This window comes from Prosopis cineraria, unplaced genomic scaffold, assembly GCF_029017545.1.
Source record: "Prosopis cineraria cultivar Desert tree isolate PC_DT_omini unplaced genomic scaffold, ASM2901754v1 PC1325, whole genome shotgun sequence".
Taxonomy (NCBI): domain Eukaryota; kingdom Viridiplantae; phylum Streptophyta; class Magnoliopsida; order Fabales; family Fabaceae; genus Prosopis; species Prosopis cineraria.
Genome location: NW_026556650.1, coordinates 4,044 through 9,846, shown reverse-complemented (window position 1 = coordinate 9,846; position 5,803 = coordinate 4,044). Strand labels below are relative to the sequence as shown.

At 44.0% G+C, this 5,803-nt stretch overlaps 1 pseudogene; it reads left to right on the top strand.

Moving 5' to 3' along the window:
- Nucleotides 1-305: 305 nt before the first annotated feature.
- LOC129299849 (probable pectate lyase 8) lies at nucleotides 306-5,155 on the top strand (annotated as a pseudogene).
- Nucleotides 5,156-5,803: the final 648 nt, after the last annotated feature.

The window sequence follows — 5,803 nt, the reverse complement described above, 5'->3', positions numbered from 1 at the left end:
GTGAGTGGCCGACCCGTTCCACATGCAAGAGAGAAGAAGTTGGGGAAGGTAGTTAAAAGCAGGTTATGGTTAAAATGGAGAGTGTTGGTTGGGGTAAATCTAACCAGAAGGGGGTTAAGATAACGACTTGGTTATTTGACGGCGTGAAAGAAGGGGGTACGGTACGAATACCACGGAAAGAAACGGGCGATGAGGGTGCAAACGGGATAAACGACTAGTTGTTTAACGGCGTTAAAGTTTGGCGTTTTTGTTTTGTCTTCTCTCGATCTATAAATGGGCCGTTAAGTGAAAGCTGTTCTGCGAGTCCACTCTTCTCTATTCCTTCTTCTTTCCTCAGCCTCAGCCTTTTCATCTGCTAATTGTCTCTCCCTTTTGCTTTTTCATATTTTGTTCTTTTTCCTTCTCGCCTTCCACACTCCTAAAAGTACGATTGACTCGGAGAAGGCGAAGCTTGGAGCGGCAATGGAGGATGCTCGGAAATATGTCAATGTCTGCTTGCTGGTGCTAGTAATGTTGTTCATTGGAGCCACGGCCAGAGTACAGATCTCTGAGCCAAGGTATTCTCCGCGTCTCTGCTTCTCTTCCCCTCTGTTTCTGCTTGTAACAGACCTAGAGCCGAAACCATTTTACATTTCTGGGCCTTAAAGACTTAGTGAGATTTTCTCAGTTTTTGGAATCAAACTACCTTGTTTCGTATTTCAAGGAAATTTAGGTGCCAATTGCTTCGGTAATAGCTTGTTGTATTGAATTTCTGGTTTTACTCTTAGCTGCTAGTAATGTAGATTAGGATTCCTTGAAGCTGATATACTGTGACTACTCACATTTAAAGCCTTTTCCGCCCTGCCCTTACTGGTTTTATTTTGTTCATTCTCTGGATCACTTTGATTATTACTTCAAAAATAACTGAGAGACAGAGGAATTAAGCTCTCTGCGCCAATGCTATGGCATCATTTCATTTTATATTCAAAGACAGAGAAAGCGAAACAAATAGAGATCGTAACATTCTCTTTACGTCGTTTTGACTATGTTTCTCCTCTCCCTCGTCTTCCTGCAGGAATGTTGGAGCACAGAAAATGGAGAGCTTAACCAACACGTCAATGGCGGCCAGGTTAGTAGCGTAACAAAACGACATCTCTTCCTCCCCCAACGTTTGAAGAAGGCAAAAACGCACCGTTCGTAATTTTACCGACCCATCTCAGACGTTCATTGTAACTGTAACAAACAGGCGTAGCTGTTGAGATCCACATCCTTGGATCCAGCTCGGTTATTCCGTTATGGTGATTCTTCGGATTCCTTCTCTCTCCCCACCCAAGTTCCCCTCGTAAACAGAGGGGATGGGTGTATTTGGTCATTTCAGCCCGACAAGATAAAATCCTGCCTTCCGGGTCCTTACCTTTTCAGTTTTTGCCACCGACGAGTCGCCTCGCTGTCTTCTCTCTCTACCTCTAAGCGACGCTCTTAAGTAACGATTTTCGATTTTTACCGGGGACAGTGACTTTCATCCTCCGCCTTGAGCGTTGCGCCCCCCCGCCTCCCTTTACTACCTCTGTCTCCACAGTGTACTTCATGTTTCCTTGTTACCCTCGTAATTCTCTTCCTGCCCAACGTGATTTGGGACACGTGTCCTTATTTCTTTTTTCCTCTGTCAGTAAAATTTATTTGTTCTAGAATTAATAATTAAAATCACGCTCATGTTCGTGCCTCGCGGGCATTAAATTAAACAACAGTAGTTGAGTGGCATTTTTGTTTCTGCCTTAAACTTAGTAGATCGAGTGGATATCCCATAACGATCTTGGCGTTGTGACTATTAATTGCAGAGCCAAACAGGCTGAGGAATTGAATGACCGGGCTGTGGCTGCTGACCCGGAGGATGTTGCTTCCCATACAGTAATGTGGGTTTCTATCTCTCCTCTGTGTGTGTTGTGTGTGTATTATTTTCACTTTCGCAATTCTTGATCTACATAACTACCGAGCAGCAATTACTTGAAGCAAAAAGGAAACTACATGCATCTGTCTATGTTTAACATTTATGCAGTGTACGGACCAAAAAGTAGTCTGATTATGATTTAACCACTTGGCTAGTTGAATTCATAATGTAAGAAGTGGGGTGCCCTGGACTTGTGGGCCGCATTTATGTGGCTTTGTGATGCTAAACCTAACATGCCAGTTCTTGTGCCACGTTGCTTGCCGGTTTTGCTCTGCCTGTATGAATTGGAATTTATAACGATATGCCCCCTTTTTATATTTCTTCAAATTCTCTGTTCTGCCCTCCTCTGTCTTTCTGTTAGTCTTCTCACTTCACAGGGGAAAACTGTGGATTGGAGCCTGTTTTCCTTTACCTGTTCTTCTGCTGCATCTTTGACTACCCCCCACTTGGCCTGCTTTAGTCACGTGCCCATTCTGAAATCCGTGTCTCACGCCCCTTTCTCTTTTGCATGTCTTTACCCCTTTATCCCACTGATACCTGATAAGCAAGTGTGGCCATGAAGAAGGGGCCTTATTTAAAAAAGTTGTACATGCAGGCACTTTATGCATGCATTATTATTATTATTATTATTATTATTTTGGTAGAAGCATGCATTAATTTATTCCACGAGTTTTACTTGTTCAAGTGAATCTGTTCTTAATCTTGTCCAAAGAAGAACAGTGTACGTATTCGATTCTGTAGATTGCGACTGCAATAGCAGCCTGGCAGCTTCGTTGTAAAAAAAATGACAAAAAAGGAATATTTAAGTTATCTGCTATCCCTGAATAAGGTCAAGACTTTTAGCCGTTACACCGGAGAAAATCCTTTTTGTCTTCTCTTGTCAGCAAGATGCCTGGTGTCTCGTCATTATTTGTCTGCACATGCACTCCGCATGAGAGTGACCCACGGCATTTCAGCCTGCAGTTTCTTAGGTGTTATACTTCTTCGTGTATGATTTAACTTGGAACCGTGTCGAATATGAGAACCGATGAGCTTGTAACCAAAGAGATTCAGTGAAACTGACGGAAATTGGAAAACGATGCGTTTGAAATGGCAGGACCATCCGGAACAGCACTGAAAGGAGAAAGTTGGGATTTTTCTCCTGTGGAACTGGTAATCCTATTGATGATTGTTGGCGTTGCGACCCCAACTGGCAACGCAACCGGAAGCGCCTCGCAGATTGCGGCATTGGATTTGGTAGGAACGCCATTGGTGGTCGTGACGGTCGCTTCTATGTAGTCACTGACTCAGGAGACGATGACCCGGTCAACCCAAAGCCCGGCACTCTGCGGCACGCCGTGATCCAAGACAGGCCGCTCTGGATTGTATTCAAGCGCGACATGGTGATTCAATTGAAGCAGGAGCTCATTGTGAACAGCTTCAAGACAATTGACGGGCGAGGAGCGAACGTCCACATTGCTAACGGAGGCTGCATCACCATCCAGTATGTTACAAATGTCATAATCCACGGTCTTCACATCCATGACTGCAAACCCACAGGCAATGCCATGGTAAGAAGCTCCCCAACCCACTACGGTTGGAGGACCATGGCGGACGGTGATGCCATTTCCATATTCGGGTCCAGTCACATCTGGGTCGACCACAATTCCCTCTCTCACTGCGCTGACGGCCTCGTAGACGCTGTCATGGGTTCTACCGCCATTACAATCTCCAACAACCACTTCACCCACCATAATGAGGTGCGTTCACTGCACTCTCTCCCCTTTCCTCTAACAATCGCTTTTAAATCCAAAATTTTAATCCTTTCTGCGTTCTTTCGTTGGAATTCAGGTGATTCTGCTGGGCCACAGTGACTCTTACACGAGGGACAAGCAAATGCAAGTGACCATCGCTTACAACCATTTTGGAGAGGGACTCATCCAGAGGATGCCGAGGTAACATTTAATGCCACTTCCATATTGAAGCTTCTCTGCTTTCCATTTCTCTCCAATTTTCAGTTCATTCATAGTAGTGATCATTTGAAGGCTTTTTTTTTCAAAGAAAAAAAAAAGCTGGAAAGGGCTTGCTCTGTTTCTTACACAGTCAGCTGTCAAGTATGTGAAAATACGGAGGTCGAGTACGAATTAACCTCACAAGTTATTGTGACGGATAATGCAGGTGCAGGCACGGATATTTCCACGTAGTGAACAACGATTACACCCACTGGGAGATGTATGCGATCGGCGGGAGTGCAAACCCCACCATCAACAGCCAGGGAAATAGATACAATGCTCCGCTTAACCCCTTTGCCAAGGAGGTACATAATACATTAAATACATGTGTTTGTCATTCACAATAAAGGACATCTCACATATGAGGGTGGTGTTGGGCAGGTGACAAAGCGAGTGGAGACGGCAGCGAGCCAGTGGAAGGGTTGGAATTGGAGATCGGAGGGAGATCTGATGCTGAACGGTGCTTATTTCACCCCCTTCCGGCGCCGGAGCTTCAGCCAGCTATGCCAGAGCCTCCAGCTTAGGAGCCAAGTCCTCCACCATGGTTGGCACCATGACTTCCAATGCTGGTGCACTCGGTTGCAAAAGAAGCCGTCAGTGCTAGCACCATCAATATTTCAAACCAAACATTAGGGGTCTTTTTATTTTCCTTTTGTGTCTTCTTCTCGGCATTTTTACGATATCATATTATAGCAGGGAGCAAGTTATGTGCATTGTTTTTGTAACCTCACAGGGTCTTGTGTTATGACAAGTGTACATTTATTACACGCGTCAACTTCTTGTCCTTGGTTTCACATTGTGTGTGTATCTAGTATTGTCAACCTCAGCGGCTCATCCTGCTCCAGCCCAAACAAACAATGCCATTGAAGGAGCAGGAGCAGAAGCGTGGTCCACTTTTTTTCCTCCATCCTCACCCGCCATTTCCATTGAAGCAGCGTCAGCTCAGGATCGTTATATACTGTTAAAGTCTTTTTCATTTCTATAGGATTTGGAATGAATTCAGATTTTTCACCCCCCCGGCCTTTTATCTCTGTTTCTATTCAATTATATACAACAAGCAAAAGCACGATTGTCAAACTTTGAGTTATGGAAATAACTTTATCAAGGACGATGATGATGAATGATCGAATAGCAAAAGCGGTAGCCTTTTTATTCCCTTTTTCACCTTTTTAACTTTCTGCTGTTTTTATATATCTTCATTGTCAATGGAAGTAATCTTTGCCTTTTGGTTGTGCAATTGTGGCTGTATATCATTAACCTCATCTGCCATGTTCGTTTCTCCACCAACAAAGAGTGATTCTTTCATGTGCCCCCCTGGACCCTCCCCCCACATGCATGCACTGTCGTTATCTTTCTAATGAACATGATTACCCATTTTTACTCGAAACAAAAGGTGTCCCGCTGGCTGATTACTTTGAGATTTGCCCCTCATCATCTCCAGCAAGAGTAAGATTTTTAATTGAAGTACGCTAACCTTTCGTAAAAGAGCAAATTAGCTTGTCCCTTTAAAGGCAGGTTAGGTATGGGGTATAAACAGAGCTGGTCAAGACAGTGATAATTGCCACAGGCTATGCCTAGCAACAGACCTGGCAGTCGCACAGGTCAATAAGGAATGGATTCGTAAATGGAAACCAAAAGACTGGTTTATTTGCAGTAGGAGAGTGGAGAGATATTTCTTGAAATGCTGCAATTACCAGGAACATACACAGAAATTCTCAAATAAAAAAGGGTATAAATATGTGGACATTGAATTTAACTTAAAGAGTGCGAAGTGTTGAAAAGTGTTACTATGAATTGGGGGAAATGACGGGTGCTGGTTGCAGGAAGGAAGTAAATGGGTGTATGCAAATGGGAGAGAGGAAAGGCAAAGGCACATGTTAGATCG